The following is a 20619-nucleotide window of genomic DNA, read 5'->3' as shown; positions in this document are numbered from 1 at the left end:
TTTTTTTTTTTTCGGCGCGCTAGTTGACGTGAAAGTGTTCCGCGTTTTGCAGGAGCTAGGTGACATTCTCAAAAGTGGAAGATGTGTGCGGCATTTGTCGCTTCTGCATTCGAGTGAGCCGTTTTTGTAATGGTTTTTACTTGTTTGCAAAAGAAACGGCTATACTTTAGTGAATGCATTTATGTGCATGTTTATTATGTTTATTGTTTCATAAAATATCCAATCTTTCCTCGTAGGAGTGCGGAATATGTCATATTCTACATAAACGATCCTCGTAGTCGTATTTCTTATTCGTTTCATATTAACTGCAACAAAATATTTCGTAGATTGTGTCTCTTAATCGAATCGTTTTGCCAAGAACGTCGCAATTAACCCGCGCCCCACTGGGGTCTGTGTATAACACGCCCTACTGGGGGGGGGGGGGCTATTCATAGCCCCCCCTCCTAACTCCGAAACTACTGGGCCGATCGTCAAAATTCAAACGGCGTCTGATAGCCCCGGAAAAACTGTCGAGCGAAACCTAATTTCATTGACCTCGAGGTCACCGATGACGTCACAGTTCAGGTCAAAGTAAAAATTATTAGCACTTTGGCTTGTTCACATTTTGGGCTCTGGCCGCCGTCTTACAAGTCAGATCAGGCTCATTTTTGGTTTCCACACTCGTGAACAGATACTCTAGATACCTTGAGGGTACCAAACTTGTACCTTGATTTTCAGGTCAGGGTCAGCCGCAGGGATGCGGAGCCGTGGAAATTTCAGACGGCTCCGGCTCCGGCTCCGGCTCCGGAGAAAAAAATCGGCTCCGGCTCCGGCTCCGGCTCCGGGTGAAATGTCATGGTGGCTCCGGCTCCGGCTCCGGCTCCGAGTAAAATGATCCGGCTCCGGCGGCTCCGGCTCCGGCTTCTACTCAGTACATCCCCTATGCGATCAATTAAATACGGGTGGAAGAAAAAAGGCGATGGGATTGGTGCACGTTGCTTCTGTATTTGTATAACAAGGCTATTTTGAATACCACATTGTTTTACGCCTTGTACTGTCAAACCGAACTAGGTAAATAATTGTTTCCTCTTAAGAAAAGGAGCCGGAGTCGCCCCCTTTTTTGACGGCTCCGGCTCCGGCTCCGGCTCCGGGCTATATTGTTTCACGGCTCCGGCTCCGGCTCCGGCTCCGGGCAAAATATGCCGGCTCCGGCGGCTCCGGCTCCGGCTCCGGCTCCGGCTCCGCATCCCTGGGGTCAGGTCATCACAGGTCACGAAAATATTATATCATGCGTCGGTCACGTGACACATGTTTTATGGTCCATTTAGGCCATAGATTTCGAATTTGATGTCGTCTGTGTCATTCGAGGTCATTTTGAGTCGAATTTAGCTTAGGTCAGGTCACTTTTAGGTCAAAAAAGGTCAAATTTCAAAGTTGAATGTCTATCGGATGCAGTTTGAGCTCAGGAACACGATGGTGCCATTTATATTGGTGTACGATGTCAAATACGTACTGAAAAATTGATTTGAAAATTTGATAATTGTGAATTTTTTGCAATAATGCGTATAACTTGGCCATTTTTGAAGATATTCAGCTTAAACTTGCTAGAGTTAGTCATAATAATGCGTTCTGTCACATATATTCCGTTTTTTTTCGAAAAGTCAAAAACTTTTTGGAAAAATATAAAAATATAAATTTTGAATATTATTATATAAAATTTTCGACATTTTCAAAATTTTGAAAATTCGAGATAGCAGTTTGATAGCGCGGTCAATTCTGAGTCCTTTCATGCAAAGAAATTGGACCTAGCTTAAAAACTGAGCTCTTGGGAGCGATTGCCGTGGTTCAATGTTTTGCGTCGAAATCGGACGAACATGACGTCACTCTGACGTCATTTCCGGCCGACCTATGGTAGCTACGAAGTTCAAATTTCGACACAAGGTGTCAAATTGATGCAGCCGAAGGTACTGGAAGTTTGGCGTCGATCCGTCAAGCGGTTTGGAAGTTATTGCAGAAAAACGGGAGGGGGGCTATAAATAGCCCCCCCCCCCCCAGTGGGGCGCGGGTTAAGTAGGTATAAGGCTTTAAGTGCAAAGCATCCCTTATGTAATGTACTGTTGCAGCATGCAGTTTATTTATTTACTAGGTACCTACGTGTTTGTCAGTCGCATCAGCAAACAACTTAAGATTGTTGTCCAAATACGGTATCAACAGTCGCCGCCCCCGAGGGCACCTTCTTCAGGTTGAAACGTACATACATCAACAAATCAATACGGCGTGCTTATTTTTGGAAGGACGCGGGCTCAAACTCGGTACGTTTCGCAACTCATGATTGTGTAGCCGCCGCCATGTCGTTGGAAGCTAATAGGCATTGGTATACCAAGATTGCTTTTTTGTATATTTTAAGCCGGGCATAAACACAGCGATTAGGTATCCATCCCTGTCCTTCATTTCATGATATAAAGTCAAATGTGACTTGCCAGGCCTCGTCAAATTTGTCGTCTCTGCAGGCTCCTAGCAAATCAAGCGTGACATCTTTACATATTTTCTGCACAACCGTGTTTAAGACTTCTAAATATCGCGTAAAGGCCTGGCTACACTATGCGTTTTCTGCGTGCGTTTTTTGCGGGTTTGCGTTTTTTGCCTAATATCGTTGTAGAAAAAAAGTAAAAAATAATATACTTTTTACATTAGTTATATGCAGAAGCTAATATAACTCATATTTTTACTAAAATTGAATATAAAAAACATCACAAAAACGTAATATCATTTATTTTTCTAGAACGACATTACGCAAAACCCGCAAACACGCAAAAAACGCACGCAGAAAACGCATAGTGTAGCCAGGCCTTAAAACTACATCTCTCACGGTTTTGACGGCGAGCCTCAGCTTGTGAAATTAGCTGCTCAAGTAGCATACACTTGCTCGCTGATATGTTCCCAGGTCACTTCCAAGTAGCCGTGCTCTGAGTGCCTCTGATCCACAGCTTTGGTTCAGAGGCCTGTGGACAGGCTCTTGTCATGTCGCGGTTGTGTAGTGCACACACTCCGTAGCGGAGATCACAGAACACAGCGTGTGTCCTGGCCTGGTAAACGAGCCAGTTCTACCGCCTCCGTCGGCGCGTAGCTCTGCTAAGTGCTAAATCAACGGTATGAGGTTTGACCGACCGTGTCGACTATTTCCAGTGGCATTCGCCGCGCCGCAGTGCGGCGGGACTGGAAGGCCTATGACACCCGAGGAACGGAGCCAATAGCTCCTATCATCATCATCATCATCAATTTATTACAACATCCTTGACGGACAAACACATATACATGTACACATACACATACACACCTATACCTACTGTAGTGTATCGAGTACCTAGTGCATCGGGTGTCCGAGGCTCGGCATCGGGCCCCCGGTAATACGAGTGTGAGGCGGCCGCACCCTGCTCGGCTCCAGTCAGAGCCAGCAGTCGAGAGGCTCCGCCCGGCCGCACAGCACGGCAGTGCCTTAGTGTTTTGCACCGCGAGTTTGTGAGAATACATCGGAATCCGGAGACGGCGGTGGACACTACATCTGGCGACGAGGATGAGATCCTGAATACTACCGACGATGAACGTCGAGGGGGTGTCGCCGCCAACTCCGTTCCTGGCGAGACCAGGAAAACCAGCACTGCCCTGGAGTGACTGGATTTTCAGTTTCCACAACTACCTGACTGCCCTGGGAGGTGAGGCCTACAGCACGGAGAGGAAGACGGCTCTCCTTCTGCACTGTGTCGGCGCCGAGGCGCAACGGGTGTACCGTACCCTACCGGTCCAGCCGAGGAGAGAAGACGAAGACGAGTTCCATGCGGCTGAGCGGCAGCTCGCCGAGTTTTATGAACCTCAGGTCAACGTGATCGCGGAGCGGTTCTTCTTCCGGCAGCGACGGCAAGAGTCGCACGAGCCGACGGCCGACTACGTGGCGGCGCTGCGCCGCCTGGCAGTAAACTGCTCGTTTGGACAAATGACAGACGCAATGATACGTGACCAAGTCGTGGAAGCAACAGTGCATCCGATTCTCCGCGAGCGTTTTCTGCAGGATAAGGGCCTGACCCTGGACCGCGTTCTGGAGATCGCCGAGGCATTCGAGCGATCCCGACGCGAGGCGACCGCCATGGCCGGGCCGGCGCGGCCCGCCGCCGACGGAGCGCAGTCACTGCATCAGATATCTGACGCTCGTCAGCGCCGCGGGCGCCGGCCCTGGCGACCCGCCCGGCGGCAAGACGACCGCCGCCCCGCCCCTGCCCAGTTGCAAGCCGACCGTCGCCCCGGACCTGCCCAGCTGCAACCGGACACGTGCCCCAGCTGCGGTCGGCGCCAGCACAATGAGCGCGGTCGGTGTCCCGCTACCGGGGCCACGTGCAGGCAGTGTGGGCGGACGGGTCACTTTGCCGTGGTCTGCTGGTCTGGTGAACGGAACGACGACAGAAGGTGTCACGAGCTGACTGTTCTCTGCTGCGCCGTACCAAATACCGATAAGATGATGTGCGAAGTACAGATGGAGGTACCAGGTATCACGCAGACCGTGAATCTGCAAGTTGACACGGGTGCCACGGTGTCCGCTTTAGGACTCGGCATCGCCAGACGTCTCTTCAAAGGCAGTCGTCTCAATAGAACGTCTGCTCGTCTGTTCGGTTTTGGTCGACACCAGCTTCAAGTGCTTGGCACGCTGCCAGCGCTGGTGACCTACCGTGGACGGCGAGCCAACACAGAGTTCTTCATCATAGATTCCGACGGTGAAGAAGCCGTCATGGGACTGGACCTGCTGAAGCAGTTAGACGTAAACCTGCACCCCGCGAGTGGGGCAATCGATCAGCTGGCGGTCACTGGGAGCGCAGAAGTCCCGGAACCGCCACCGTCTCAGCCCGACCCTGGCGAGATATGCTCACTGACGACAGTCCGTGGCTACCAGCACAGGATTGTTCTCCGTCCTGATGCTGTACCGGTGCGTCACAAGCTCCGCCGACTCCCGTATGCTGTTCGTGAAGAGGTCAGCCGCGAGCTGGACCGACTCCAGGAGGAAGGAGTCATCGAACCGGTCGAAGTCAGCGACTGGGTTCACCCGATGGTCGTCAGCAGGAAAAGGAACGGGAAGCTGCGCATCTGCGTGGATCTCAGGGACCTGAATCGACAGGTCATCGCCGAAGTTCATCCCCTGCCGACGGCAGAGGAGCTCCAAGACCAGCTGAAGGGCAACATCTTCACAGTTATCGACCTGCAGAGCGCATACCATCAGCTGGAGCTGGAGCCTGCTTCCCGTCAGCTCACCACGTTCCTGACTCACCGAGGCCTACGACGGTTCACGAGGGTTCCGTTTGGTCTGGTCTCGGCAGGATCTGCGTTCCAGAGATTGCTGGACAACCTGCTGGACGGCATCCCGGGATGTGTTCACTACATGGACGACGTCGCGGTCGTGGGAGTGTCACAGGAAGAACACGACGACCGTCTTCGGCGCGTCATGGCCCGACTGAAGGAGGCCAACTTGACAGTCAACAGAGAGAAGTCTGTGTTCAGCAAAGCAGCTGTCGACTTCTGTGGCTTCACGCTGTCTGCGTCGGGAGTCACACCACTGCAGTCACAGATCAAGGCCGTGACTGACGCACCACCGCCGGAGAACGCCAAGGAGCTGAAGTCGTTCCTGGGGATGTGTGGATGGTTTCTCAGGTTCGTCCCTGGGTACGCCGAGACCGTCCATCCACTGTACCGGCTGCTGAAGAAGGGCACCAAGTTCGTCTGGGACGACACAGCGAACCGAGCTTTCAACGAGGTCAAGCTGAAGATAGCTGCAAGCCCGACACTGAAGCCGTTCGACCAGAGCCTGCCTACATTCGTCACGTCCGACGGCAGCGGCAAGGGCGCTGGAGCTGTACTCACGCAGCTGAGCTCCGATGGAGAAGAAAACGCCGTAGCGTTCTGGTCTCGGGCGTTCACCCCTACCGAGCAGCGCTACTCAGTGTCTGAGCTGGAAGCACTGAGCGCTGTTCTCGCCGTGGAACACTGGAAACTGTATCTGTGGGGACGTCCGTTCACTCTCCGCACAGATCATTCGGCGCTGCAGACACTGCTCTCGCCCAGCTTCTCGGGGAGAGCGGGCGCGAGGATCGCGCGCTGGCAGGCACGCCTGCTGCCGTATGCGTACACAGTCCAGTACGTGCCTGGCCGGAACCTAACTCCTGCAGCAGACGCCCTCTCCAGGATGCCAGTTCCTGCCGAAGAAGCGGACCTGCATGAAGACAGCTCCGCTGAAGAAGAGGTGATCGCTCTTCTGACAGATGAAGAGAGCGTGCTGACCGAGCAAGACGTCCGCACCGCGTCAGCTGCTGATCCTGAGCTGCAGCAGCTGCGTCATCAGATCAAGCGCGGCTGGCCGAGCAGCGCCAAGGCCTGCCCGGTTGAAGTGCAGCCGTACTTCAAGATGAGACACGAGTTGTGGGTGCGCAACGACGACGTCATCCTGAGAGGAGCCCAACAAGTTGTTGTGCCCGTTCAGCTCCGCCGCAGATACCTGGAGCTGGCGCACAGCGCGCACGACGGAATCGTCCGCATGAAACAGGCGCTGCGGAATCTGGCGTGGTGGCCCGGCATCAACCGTGAGGTGGAGGAGCTGTGCCGAAGTTGCGAGCGCTGCCAGCACAGCGACGCAGTCCTCTCCCAGCGCGCACGCCCTGCGCCCATGCAGCCAGTCGACCTGCCGGACCGCGCCTGGTCGAAACTGGGAATGGATATCGTTGGTCCAATCAACGGAGCACCAGCGACTGCCCGTTACGCCATCACTCTGATTGACTACAGAAGCAAATGGGCGGAAGTCTGCCTGACGTCATCGACTGAGACTGAAGATGTCATCAAGTTCTTGTCAACTGTGTGGGCCAAAGAGGGCTATCCCGACGAGATCGTGACGGACAATGGGCCTCAGTTCACGAGCAGGGAGTTCACTGCGTATCTGGCCGCCCGAGGGGTGAAGCACACCACATCGTCCGTCTACTGGCCTAGAGGCAACTCCGCCGTAGAGCGCTTCAACAAAACGTTCAAGTCGTGGATCACAGACTGTCCACCAGCAGCGTTCATTGACGAGGTACGCAAGAGCCTGGCGGTGTATCGAGCCACCCCACACACGACAACTGGGAAGTCACCGTCAGAGCTCCTGCATGGACGACAGATGAGGCTGAACCTGCCTGTCATTCAGCCGTCAACACCAGGAGCCGACAGTGTGGCGTCTCGAGTTCGACGCCGACAGCAGTCCAACAAGAGGTCCTACGACCGCCGCCGTGGCGTGACGACGCCGCGCATCACTGAGGGCGACTACGTCTGCGTGAGACGGCAGGGACACCGCTCGAAGACGTCCTGTCGGTTCACGTCTCCGGTGCGAGTCACTGGGCGCGTCGGTCCCGCAACGTACCGTCTGGCTGACGGCCGGACCTGGAACGCCGCCCATCTGGCCCGTCTCCCATACGCGCCGGCGTCTCCCTCCGCATCTCCCCCCGCTGGGCCCGGCGAGACCACGTCGACCGCCACGACTTCCGAGGCCGACGCCGCTGGCCCGCTGACCTCGCTCGCCGCTGCTTCTCGCCCGTCGACCGAGACAGCTTGCGAGCCGTCGCCGGACGCCGCCGATGTGAGCGTGCAGCGTCCCAGGCGAAGCGACCGTGTCTGTAGACGACCGGACTACTACGTGTCGCAGTGATGCTGTTCCTTTTTTTGCGAGAGGGGGGAATGTGTAGTGTATCGAGTACCTAGTGCATCGGGTGTCCGAGGCTCGGCATCGGGCCCCCGGTAATACGAGTGTGAGGCGGCCGCACCCTGCTCGGCTCCAGTCAGAGCCAGCAGTCGAGAGGCTCCGCCCGGCCGCACAGCACGGCAGTGCCTTAGTGTTTTGCACCGCGAGTTTGTGAGAATACATCGGAATCCGGAGACGGCGGTGGACACTACACCTACATACACTACGAGTACGATCAGCTTTTCAGCCGACGGGGCCTATGAATGGCCTTGATTGAGAGCATCGCATGTCAACAGTCTGACGAGGCTCCAGGCACAGGTATCGTTCTGGGCCATCAGCCATCGTAGTGAGTCGGTTAAGCCACAGGGGACAGTAGGACATGTTACTCACTCGGGCGATACGTGGCCGCCAGCGATCCTGACAATGCTACCAAGGCTTCCATCACACAAGGCGAGCACATGGTTTACAATCGAGCCAGTATGTCTCGTAGAACTTGTGTTCAGAAAAATTCGCGCTAATGCACTGAACAAAACGTCACGGAGACGATGGTCCCCATCAAAAGCATCCCTGAGGGCAGCAAATTGCGAGCGGCGCAACAGTGCCTGAACATTGGGGATGTTAAGTGCTTTCATCAGCGCTGAGTGATGAGCACTTCGCGGTAGCCTTAACGCTGCCTTAAAGGGACCCTCCCACCTTCAAAAAAGTTAATGAATTGGCATGAAAGTGATGTCCCTTGGTTCAGAAAGAGCGAAAACGAATATCTACCAAATTTCACCGAAAAATATTCACTGGTTTTCAAGATATTAGGCTTTTACTTTTGTTTACTTTTTGGGATCTCCCCTGTTACTAGCGACTTTATTTGGAAGCAATACTTTGGCAGCCTTAAAGTGCGGCAGACGTTGCGCGCAAAGCAGCGTATACCACCACGTGTTAACGATGGTTTTAGTCTAAGATTTAAAAATCGTTAGATCTCCGCTGACGTCACAAATTCTAAGGGGGCATTCCAATGCATTAGCCCCTTAGAATCCGAAAACTGCAAGTTTGAAATTCCATATCTTCGAATTAAAGCATTTTTCGATGTTGTGAGTGCCCAAACCGGTATTTGCAGGCCATGGCCACCAATTTGGCTATCTCAACTCAAAACTAATGTTAAGGTGGGAGTGTCCCTTTAAGCGCAGTTGCCTGCCACCGTTCTAAGCGTTCGATGTCCGCGGAACTCAAAAGGGAAATAGAGCAGCCATAGAGCATGGTTGGGGACACAATCGCACGCCAGAGAAAGGCTTTGTCTGCCCCCGGTAGAAACGGACTGAACATGCCAGCTGGGGACAGACCGAAAAATGCACCCCTGCCCCTACGGATTCGTTCGGCTACCTGGTTGGCGCCCTGTAACTGCGAGCTCAGTTGGACTCCCAGGTGCTCTGTCTTTGGTTGGTATCGGAGAGTTTGCCCACACAGATGCCAGCGGGGTATATATAGCTGTGACTAGAAAAAGAAAGAATTTATCCATCCATTAACCCGCGAGTTGCTGGGGGGGGGGGGGGCGTTAAACGCCCCCACTTTTTTCGCCGGGCCATAGCATAAAAACGGCGCGCCGCAGACGCGCCAAATTTTAGGTACCTGTAGGGAATTGATTGAAGTTTATTGTGACAAAGTTTCAAAAAAATCGGTCGGAAAATTTTTGAGATATCGAGGTTTTAGTGACGTCATGATTTCTGAGTTTTCGACCAAAAACGGCATATGTTCAAAAAATCATATAAAATCACAGAATAGACATACAGACATGCCGTAAACGCCATTAGACTGCCAATACCATGATCAATCAAATGGCTATCTTCGATTATTGATTATCGTTCCGCATTTTCCATAATCTTGAACTGAATCTTGGCAATTTTTCGTGACTACTTCACGACCATGATACATGCATTTCTTAAATTGAACTTTTTGAGCCAAACACGTACATATATGATAAAATGAATGTCACCATCGTGTTCTGCGCCCTAAATTACCTGTAAAACATGTGTCACAGGCTGCGAATATCAGTTTTGATTTTCGGGGATATGTGCCTACCCGGTTGACCTGATCTTGACCCTGACCTATGCTTGACTGACCCCTTCATGGAGCTGACACTCTTGTAGGCCTTATAAGATGGATTGTGCACCGTTTTGACAGAGTTTATGGCGAGAGGCGCCCATTGCAAAGTCCTGAAGTCCATGCTACTGAAAGCCCGATTTCAGGTGTTTGACCTGACCTTGACCCGACCTGTGACCTCAAAATTCAACTTTAAAGTACTTATCTGAAGCGTCTCGTCGCGCTCTTTCGTTTGCCGCCTCGTGCGTTTCGCTGCGCTTATTGGTTCTCGAGTTATCGGCTGGGGACGTTTAACGCCCCCCCCCCCCCCCCCAGCAAACGGTGGGTGGCGAAATACCCCAGCAACTGCCGGGTTAAAAGCGTTCTTTACCGGCTATAATACACCGCTATCATAAGTGGCTACTTAGGTGATAAAAGTTAACGTTCGTTAATTTCATTTATTCCGTTGTTGTGCGTGGGTAATAGGAATAACTTTACATACCTACCGTGCCAAATAAACTTATCGGTTAACGGTAAGTGCCACTAAGATTTGTAGTACAGCTCACTGTATGCGAATTCAACCATATATTCCACGAGTGCGCGAGCATAATCCATCAAAATGCGTGATCACGCCGGGCATTTATCGTTGGCGCCTTTGGTCAGCAGTGAATACGCATTCAAGCAATCCGATTCAAACACCCCCCCCCCCCACACACACACATACATCGACCAACCAGGGGCCAGTCTGTGCGCCGGCCTCGGGTCGCTTTTTGTCAACGTCCAATATTCATGGAAGACAAATGATATCCGTCTTCAGTCCGGCGCTGCTATCTATTCACGAGGTAGCCGGTTCGGACTCGACGGAAAATAGCCATCGGCTTTGTGTGCGAAGGTAAGACGTATTGCCGTTCGCATGCTGTTTGGTGAAATAACGTGTGTGCGTATTGCGCATTTATGGTATACAGGTAAGCAGTGCGTTTGTGTAAGCGTTACAAAGTGCGGCTTTCAGTGAACGGGGCAGAAGAAACACGAGCGTCGACGAAATAACACATACCTGCGAGTAAGCACTGGATGACTTCGGCCAAATATACTTCATGTATGGATCTGTGTTCATAAATTTAATGTAGGTGCGGCTGAAATAACTTTAATATGTTAGTTCAGGTATACATGAGCTGGTGGTGAATTGAAACGAAACGCTAGAAACAGTCTTTGGGACAGAGTTTCGGTAGGTATTTTTTAGTTGCCAATATTTTTTTTTTACACTTATCAGGCTAGCTCATTCGGTCAAGCCTTAGTCGCAGGTCGCGGCACATTTTTCAACTGATTCTGCAAACTCGGCCCCAGCTGGAATGACAACACCAGCCAGTTTTCAAAGTCGCCGGGGGTTACCGGATACCCAGCTACCTGTATTTCATTGCCTCTTGGGCACTGTCCTTTACGCCGGTCGCAGAATTGTGGACGAATACTTCCAAATGCCACCGAAACTTTCTAAATCGTTTCAGGGAAACTTTTTCAAAGCACTCACATGGGATTCTCTTTGCAATTCAGAAGGATGGCAGCCGAAAGGTCTCCATTCAAGCTCCTTTTCCGATTGGCATAATCGACACAATCTCGAAAGAACGGACGTAAATGCGTGGATAATGGTGCTGATTAAGTGCGCTATATGCTGTATAATGTAAATGGCACCTATAATTCGTGAAGGTCTATGGCTGGGGCTGGTCAATGAGCACAATTTATCAATTTTTATCCCTGCTCACCCATGCTGACCAAAGGGTGATTCCTCGCCAATTTGGTTGGTACTTAACCTGAGCAATTGGCACCGTTGGTAACGTCTTAAGCGAATCGGTGGGCTCAAACGAATGGAAAGACGACAATTTAGCACTGGGAGCCTTTTTCGGAGGCGAAAGAAACAGTTTGGGATCACCAGAACTTCATGCGTATTTATTTTGTCAAGCTGCGCTGCCTGTGAACAGTTCGGTGTAAAACATAAATACTACAAGAAAAAATATCGCGACTCAAGGAGGATTCCGGTATGTTCATTACGCTTAGGACTCTTTGTGGTATGGACTCTTGTAGGACTCCCGGCAGCCCCGTCCTCCCCATCCTTCCCCATTGCGTCACCGCCCGCCGCTCGGCCTGGTGTCCGCCCCCCAAATGCAGCGCGCACTCGGCCACTTAGCATGCCGCGCCGGCGTCCAAATCGCCACATAAACAACCAAGCTGGGACGGCTGCCCAGAGATCTGGTCAGTGTGTGTGTGTGCGCACGCGAAAGGGGGGATAAGGGGGCGCTCTAGGTTGTTCATTTTTGTTTCGCGGCCCTGGAGCCGGGTTTAGAGGGATTAGCGGTGGTTGCGGTGGCCGGTGATTTTGAACTTTTTAGAACACTGTGTTTTACCCAAAATATCACGCTGAAAGGATTTTTTCCAGTACCGTAATCCTTTTCAAATAACTAACAATCACTGCAAACATTGACCTCATTTTTGTGCATCCATAGGTAAATCATTTTTAGTCCTTTCTTCACTTTGCTTCCAGGACTGCTATCTACGAATAATTCAAAGCTGCGTTTCACCACTTAGCCTGAAACCCATACATGTAAACATACCTGGATAATCACACAGTGTACCGTATCGGCCATATCAAAGGTGTCCACCGGGACGGGACGGTAGCGGCGGCGGCGGCGGTCACTCGCCCCGCCCCCTCCGCTCCGCCCCTCCCCTCGGCGCGCCGCCGCCGCCACCGAGGCTGGATTCACCCCGGAGTCCGGCAGTCGAGCCGCCGCCGCCGTCCGGTGGGGACACTCGGGTGGGTCGCTCCGTGTCCGTGTCGCCTCGCCGCCTCCGTCGCGGTGGACTGTGACTCGTCGTCTGTGGACTGTGGATCGGTCGCCGGTGGACTGTGTGGATCCTGTGCCAGTGGACTGAGCGGTGCGCCGGTCGTCAGGTCAGCGGTCGTCTGATTCTCGACCGCGATATACGGTAGGTGGGCAGACGGTTTGGACGGGCCCCGAGCGAGCGCCCTTATGAGGCGGAATCGCTGTTTTTGTCCTTGGCCGATCCGGTATCTGGGCGCGCTGCGGCTCCTCCGGCGCGGACCGAGACTTGTCCCGGCTCGAAGTGTCGACGTCAGCGGGAGAGGTGTGTCGGCGACAGGCTGCCGGGAGACTGACGTAGGATTAGAGGAAGCCTGATCATGACCCTGTGGAGTCCACTTCCTAGACGACGTCATTGATCTAATCAAAACACGGTGCTAAAAAATCAGCTCAATCGGGCGATTTCCCGGATAAGGAGCGCTTCACTAAACAATAGAACAACGACTGACGATTCATTTATAGCGTAACCGGCCGGATGGACAGCTCATTAACTAGACACGATGCACTGGCGCCGCGGCGAGCGGCTAGACGAACAGGAGTCTGTGCTGAGTGGGTTCAAAACCCGCTCAACCGGCTCAGTCCGCTCTGAGCGGACCGGCAGGTGTCGACTTCAAACGCACCGCCGCGCTGCCGCTGCTGGCTACCAGCTGCGCGCTGCCAGTGTTCCGCTTCTCTCGCTGCTCGCCTGCGGTCGTTTGGCGCATTTTTGTTGGCACGCGACGTGCGCGGTGGTGCAGAGACGCATTGGGGATTTTGTCCTGACAGCTTCATGGGAGGAGTGGATCTGCGGGATGTCTATCGAGCTTGGTACGTCTTGTCGATTGTCGGAGAGACGGCATGTCTAAGACTGTCATGTGTGTCAATCTTCGTACGTCTACTTGGACGTATTGCTACGCCGTGTCTAGTCCTTGAGGTTACCACACAGCGCACATTCCAGGTTTCTCACCCACTTTTAGATCACACTTGGTATGCACGGCGGCGTGGACTGCGTATGTAAACTGATGTGTTTGGCTGTCCCGGTGCGAAGGCCGCGACAGGGCGACCAATGCGGCAGCCAGACCGTGTCCTCCGATAGTGTCCACCGTGTCCGATGGCGGAGGACACGGTCTGTCCGTCTCTGTCCGCGCGTCACCTGTGTCCACGGAGCCGAGCTCGAGTGATCAGACTCGTGGCGACCTTCGTCTGGGCGTGACCTGCATTGGAGACGGCGCACCGCTGACCTCTCGTCGTTCCGGGCCGACCTGTGACCCTGTGACCGTGGCACGCACGGGCCCCGGTCGGAGATGTGACATACGTCAGACAGCCGCCCTTTCAAACGGCCAGTGTGAGTGCTGATTTGTGGTCATTTGAGAGCGCATCAGGTATGAAAGATACTCCACACGAGCGCTCCTCTGCCAGGGATCCAAACCTGACAAGAAGGCAGACGTTCATGTATGCTCATTGTTCGGCCTGTATATGCGCTCGTTACTTTACACACGCTGTGGCCAAGAAACAGACACGTTTGCTGCCCAAGACACATACACTTCTGCGCCGTGTGAGTCATGACGCGTATTTTTCATCCTGGATGTGTATTTGTCTAGCGTTTCAATGACTCATCGAGAGACGCTCGTCAGCGCTATCTGAGGTCCCTGTCCTGGCTCGGCGCAGATTAGCCGCCCTAATGGCACCCAGGCCGCGCCGCTGTCTGCATGAAAACCAGCACATCTGAGGCCGAGTTCGCGACTGAAATGGCCTGTGTCGGCCCTGATGAGATCACTCGTCTTCCTGAGCGTACTTTGTACTACCTGAAACCGGTTTTCCGGCGGCGTGAAATCAGGATCGGACCAGATCATGATCGTGGAAGGATATATCCAGTTTCTTTCCTTTTGCTCGATCCAATAATTAATTGAAAAAGGCAATTTCAGTTTACTGATAAATGGCATATGATTTGCCATATGCCATGCTTTTATTGGCCTGCACCATCTGTTGATCATTTTTATTGTTCGTTTATTTGCTCAGCAGACCTCCGCAACTGCGGCTGTCATAGCTCGTAGAGTTTTCAATTTATTAGAAGGTTATATTATTTGATGGATACATTACATAGTGTAGAAATTCGTTTCTGCCCCTCCCCCCCCAAAAAAAAAAAATCAGGAAGGATTAAGGAACTATTCGAGCTGCCTGAAGGCCATGTAGACGGCATGCAACTTTAAAATATGTATATCATGATATGGCATAAGGCATGAGTTCTGTTCCATGAAATTGATCGATATTCCTTTAAAAGGTGAACGACTACCATGGAAACTATTTGTGTCAGTGAATTCACTACATCGCTCACATAAGCCCCTAATAGGAAAGTCGTGCCTCTGCTTTTGGTATTTATTACATGTCTTCCGATGAGGAGATAGTGTAGGATATATGGAATGATGGGCTAAGCCGGTGTCGACAGGCATTATTTCCCGTCTGGCCCGGCGGGAGGCAAAAAACCGTCCAGCCACGCTCATTGTCAATATATCGAGCGATACACTCCCTGGGCCTCCCGCGGATGGCCGACCGGCTTTTCAGTGGAAAGGAAACAGCTTGTGGCAGCCTGACATGGACGACACATTGCATCGTTTTGCTGGCATCTGCAGAAATTATGTCATGGAATGAAAATCAAGACGTTATATCTAGCTGATGGCAATAAAACCTGATTAGTCCAACTCTCCCATGGAGAAATGGTGTATAAGGCTATTATACCCTCACGCATCGCTCAGGTGCGCTCAGCTGACGAACCGTATCTTTTCGTGTTCGTTTATACATTGTTCACGCTAAAGAATACCCCTGTGCATTGTGCAATGAATCATGAATCACTTCTGAGACTTCCTGGTTTTCATGCATCTGTCTGTATAAACAGTATATACAGGCGTCGGAACAGGGAAAGGTCAGACCATCCCTCTGAATAAAAAAGGCGAATAACAGTGAACGGTTTCAATTGGTGGGCGTATATTCCCTGCTTTTACCTACTCGTATGTTTTTTTATCGGTTCCCCAGGCCCCTGGAAGGAGAGTCGCTCGATGTAAATACCAGAAGTGAGGCACTGCAACGTAAGAAGTTAGCGTTAGCGATCTTCGATAAATGACTTACTGACTGGCCACTACAGGGTACCAAGCGCAGGTGTTTCAATTGTGACGCACACTATATTGCTAGTGCCCGGCTGTCTAGTCCGGCACTCCAGGGATAAAATGATTTGACAGACAGCCGGCGCGGAGCCGCGGTTAGGATAAGCTGCCGAGTTTATCAATACAACAACGTTTGTCAATTAAGGCCCTGACGGATTTGTCCGGGAGTGAAAACTCCGGCGCCCAGCGTTTTTTATTTGTTGGCATTGTCCATAAATACATCATTGGCGTAAAATTTTTGATTCAGTAGCTGGAAAAGAAAGTCAGCGCTGCGCAACTGCATGAGAAGGATTTGAACAACGGTCCATGGACATTCCGGTCAGTAAGCTGGATTTGGTGAGGGCTTATTTTCGACTTTCGATGTCTGATCGATTTTGGACTAAGGATACGTAAGCTCGATCCTAGAGTAGGCAAAAGATATCGTTTTCACTCCACGTTTTCCCTGTGAAGGCACTTACGACCTGTTGTTGCGCTAGATTTATTGTAAGGCAGGATTATTTTGGTATGAAAGCACCACACTCATACTTCGTCTAATGCTATTTAGTCTAATGCGTCTAATGCGTCGGTCTAATGCTATTTAGCCCGTTACGAGTCAGAGAGTTTTATCACTCGTATGAGTGTCCCCGCTGCAGATGGAGTGTCTGAATATGGCACTCACACTACCTCCAACTCGGCGGGCCAGTCCATGCGGATGTCCTCCGCCACGAGTCTGGAGTCCCCTCGCCATGCGTCGTCCGACACCACGCTATCTGATGGAGCGATGATTGATTTATTGCCCAGCCCGCACAGATAACCGCAGTTGGACAGCCAAGGTGAAAACAACCATCTACCCAGAAGACATTATTGGCGCTCTCCTCAGCGACATTCACCATAGTCCTTTCCGACCGCCTTATACGGACAAATTGATCCCCTGCCAAGCCAAATTTACGGTACGTTATTTCAAAACGGACGGGCTAAACGTTATCTAAATGGAGGCGACTCCTGTAGCTTCTCCCCAGATCTCTATCTCGCCCCGCGCCTTAAACAATGCCTGTCATTCGACTGTATCGTATTTCCTTATCCACGTATCATTGCAGTGCCCACGACGCATCTAAATATTCAGTCGCTGTCGTTCGGCGCGACGTCTGGCGTCGGCCCTCTCGGGGGACATGAGGTAAGCCCGGCAGGCCGCCGCGCCGCCGCGCCGCCGGGAGGTCGCCGAACGCTCGTGCTCATGGCCCTCAAACGGTCTAGACCGGCGCGACGGTGGCGATCTGGTGGCCTTTTACGGGAAGGCGGAAGGTGACTGGGCCAGGGTGCCGCGCGTGGCCCTCAGCGACCGCCGCCGATTCACATAGAAACAGATACGGCGGCTGCCCGTCACTCCCGTGTAAAATCGCAAAGGGATGACCGTGATGTAGCTGTTGAAATACCGAAGTGTTAGTACTTTCACCATGCTGCTAAGAGCACCAAGATGCACCAAGCTTAGGTGTCGTTCAGCCTGAAATTTGTAGATAAATAGGTTATTTAATGCTTGTCATTCATTATAGCCGTTTACATCGATATCAATTTTGCAAATTTTGGGGATTAGTATTGTTCGCTGTCAGTAAATTATATTACACCACACGCGTCTATTCCCTTATGGGATTAATTACATCGCGCTATGCGTGGTATCTATTTTCCTGTGGCTGGTCCTACAACAACAGACGGTGCGTCGCCCTCGGCCCGCCCGGTCGGCAGTGGTATCGCCTCGTCTCCCTGCCCGATATCTCCGTGTGCCTGTCTGTGATGGGACCTGCTTTCTAGTGACGAGACCCATCGCCGGGCTCGCCCCCGCCCGTTGCGTCATCTCACGCGAGGTCGGCCGCAGGAAACGGAACGGCACGGGGTCGCTGCTCGAACCGTACATACACATGGGTCGATGGAGCCGCGGGTGGAGGAATTATGACGGAGGACTCAGCCTCAAAACAGGGCAAAAGCAGCTTCAGAGGCTCAAGTGCGGTTTGGAATCGAACTTGACAATGGCTTTTGTGTGATGATTATCCCCATTTGGAGCTGAAAATTGTTCGTGACATATAATAAAGCCATAAGAATTAACTACTCGGTGAATTCTGCCAGAAACTGAGCATCAGGGCTTGAATGGTTTTACGGATTGTATGTTAAACGCTATCTCTCTCAGCAAGTAGGTATCCATCACCATACTCGTATTTGATACACCATTTTCTCGTCCACTTAAAATGACTTAAAATGGCATAAATTACCACTTCAAATGGCAGCTGAACACGGTGTTTTTTTTTGTAATTGGTATTCATCTCAAGCAGAATTCAGGGCACTTCACCGCACCCCACAAGCTACATATAGTTAAACATGTAGAAAACTACACAGATGCATGATGCATGGTGTGTCGCTGTGGCCACCTCCGGCCAAAACGGTTCCGGCTGTGGGCTGGAGAGGCCGTAGCCGGCCGGTCGGTCGGTCCGATAGTCGTGCCTCGGCTCGCATTCGACCCCGGGACGGACGGCAGCTGGTCCCCACCGTGTGGGCCGGCCGACCGGAGCCCTGTTGACATACCTAATGGATACGTGTCGCGGCCGCCGATATTTCTTTGTGGACGCATTAGCCACTCTTATTTTCTCGAGTGCCCGTGCGACAATCAACAGTGTCGTGTGCGAGGGATGCGGGGCGATCTGATATGTGTGTGTATGTGTGTGTGTGTGCGGTGCGTGCACTGTATATCCGGTAGCGGTGCTGGCTGCGGCCCCGCTGTCTCGGTGATGTGTGCGCCCGTCAACACACTCCGCGCCCCTGAGCGGATGATGGAGGCCTCTCGCATCAACTACGTTTAGCACTTGGCGGGAGGCCAGATCTGAATGCGAATGAGAGGATCATGTGCTGTTCCCTATTCGGGTTATGGCGCTGATATATGGGGCTAATATGTGTCACAATGGTGGCTGGGTACACCCAGAGGGTTACTTCGGGTGGCTTTCTCAGCCCAGTTCTCCGTCAACTTGGAATCATTTGGCGTGTTTTCATTCTTTTACCAGCTTATCGTCGTCTACGATTATAATCGATCGTCGATCGATCGATAATTGATCGTCGCTTACGATTATAGTAGCTCCCATTTGTGATCTCAGCTCATGTATTCTTCAAAATTTGCGCTAGGGCAAAAAGGCATCTTTTCGTCATGAATCTATTTCCTAGTTCATTAATGCATAACAACATGTAAAGCGTTATTACAAGCTAACTGCGAGCGATCCACCTAATGGTCAAGCACTAAGCAGCGCTGCACCTTTTAGATACGGCTTACGTGCCCCTCTCAACATCGAAATTATTCTACTGCGTGCCATCTGCGAATTTGCGGTCACACTGACCAAAATGAGCAGAGAACAGAGACCAGTGGCCAGTAAATAGAGATCAGTGAGACCAGTGAGACCAGAGACCAGAGACCAGATACCAGTGACCAGTGACCAGAGACTAGAAACCAGTGGCCAGAGACCAGATACCAGTGACCAATGACCAGAGACCAGAAACCAGTGACCAGAGACCAGAGACCAGAGACCAGTGACCAGTGACCAGAGACTAGAAACCAGAGACCAGAGACCAGTGACCAGTGGCCAGTGACCAGAGACCAGAGACCAGATACCAGTGACCAGTGGGACCAGTGACCAGAGACGGTAACCCTGCCGACCGCAGTGCCGGAAGCGGTGGGGCGGGGGTCTAATGGGCGGCTCGTCCGGCCCCCTGTCACCTCTCCACTCGCCGTATAGACGCTCTCTCAACGGACGCGGCTCGAAGACAGATTAGCATAATGCAGAGATGTTTAACGTGACCTTGAGGGGCTTGGCGGATTATCCGGCGCAGCTCTGCGCTGCGAGTGGCGCAACTGCGCCACGCGACAAGCGTTACGCGGTAGCGCGCCACCCGCCGCATTTTGGCACTGCGATGTTGACAGTACGTGAAATTCGCAGTCACGTTCCTTAGTCTGGAGATTTTCGCCGAAGACACCGCTGCCTAGACGGAATCTGGTGATTTTATGGGCGGGTGCGGCCGGTCCGGGTGGGGAGAGGGTCATCCTGGAGCCACTCGCGGGATAAGACAGCCATCGGAATGCTGTCGGGTGTCGTATTGTCGATGAGGCCGGACTGTGGGTGCGCTGCCAGCCCTGCCCATGGCATAGCGTTGACCCTGACCCCGCATTTGCGGGTCTCGGGGGGGGGGGAGGGAGGGGGGGGGGGGGTAGGAGATACACACAGGTAAGGGGAGTGGCGCGTTTCCGTATAAGTGTTCGGTAGCTTGTATGCCACGTGGTAGAGCTCATCTTCATGACACTTCTACATGCAGATTTTGCCAACTGATGTGGATTAGGATCCTCAACACGGCAAACACTTGTCATTCGCCAGCAATGATTAGGACTTAAACAATCTGACGTAAGGTAACGTCTTGGCAACCTTCAAAATCTAGCTATCACTGTATGCTGACAGATAATAAATCCATGTACAAAATTATTATTGCTTTGGTTCGAACTAATCGCATCTCAGATCCACTAATGAATGAAAATCCTCGACAACCCATAACCGCACATAGCTGGCCATGGGGGCTAAACAAATTGAATCGCGATCGAAAACCGGCTGCTGGAGACACCAGCATTCCATTGTCATGTCTTAGTTAATCATGAGCTTCATTTGGTGACGGCATTCACTGGAAGGGTGCTTGCTAATTCACACTGACATGCAATAAATCAAGTGTCGTAGCTTGTTAACAAGAAGAGAATCTGTCAGCTCTTTGCTCTTGGCACTTGATGCGCCGTTCTTTAACATAGTCGTTACAAAACAACAATTCAGCAGCA

General features: G+C 52.1%; 1 protein-coding gene across 3 annotated transcripts in view; it reads left to right on the top strand.

Annotated features, from left to right (window-relative positions):
* Window positions 1–12550: 12550 nt before the first annotated feature.
* The window catches only part of LOC122385119 (calcitonin gene-related peptide type 1 receptor-like), a 137659-nt gene continuing 129590 nt past the window's right edge, over window positions 12551–20619 (top strand). For 2 of the 3 annotated variants that reach the window (XM_043373125.1, XM_043373124.1), the window contains exon 1: window positions 12551–12763. The gene's annotated coding sequence lies outside the window, so the exon portion shown is untranslated. The remainder of the gene's footprint in view (window positions 12764–20619) is intronic. The other variant, XM_043373123.1, reaches the window with a different exon arrangement.

This window comes from Amphibalanus amphitrite, unplaced genomic scaffold (assembly GCF_019059575.1).
Source record: "Amphibalanus amphitrite isolate SeventyFive unplaced genomic scaffold, NRLGWU_Aamphi_draft 000209F_arrow, whole genome shotgun sequence".
Classification (NCBI taxonomy): Eukaryota; Metazoa; Arthropoda; class Thecostraca; order Balanomorpha; family Balanidae; genus Amphibalanus; species Amphibalanus amphitrite.
This window is presented reverse-complemented; position numbering and strand designations above follow the sequence as displayed.